The sequence below is a fragment of the Frankliniella occidentalis genome, unplaced genomic scaffold (assembly GCF_000697945.3).
Source record: "Frankliniella occidentalis isolate FOCC.00 unplaced genomic scaffold, Focc_3.1 Scaffold55, whole genome shotgun sequence".
Taxonomy (NCBI): Eukaryota; Metazoa; Arthropoda; class Insecta; order Thysanoptera; family Thripidae; genus Frankliniella; species Frankliniella occidentalis.
This window is the reverse complement of record NW_026267185.1, coordinates 320653-320975: the sequence shown is the minus strand read 5'-3', so window position 1 is coordinate 320975 and position 323 is coordinate 320653.

Below are 323 nucleotides of genomic sequence, written 5' to 3'. Positions count from 1 at the left end.
ATCCCCTCCATGTACCAGCGGTCTGACCGCTTGTGGTTATGATAACGCACGAAGTATGCCCACGATGCGCGTAGTGCCACGGCTTCGGCCAACACCATCATGGTCATTTTCGTCGCGTCGGTCTCTCTCATTTGTGAGATGTCGCTGCAGTACTCCAACCGCCGCTCCTCCCACATGGCTTCAACTTCTTCTGGTGTCTGCATCCCTAACTTTTAACAAGAGCGACAGCCACTCACGACCGCACCATAGGGACGTGAGAGTCGGACTGAGGGCGACTGACTCTCGGTAGCAATAGGAGTTGAAACCATTCCGGTTGGGGGGGG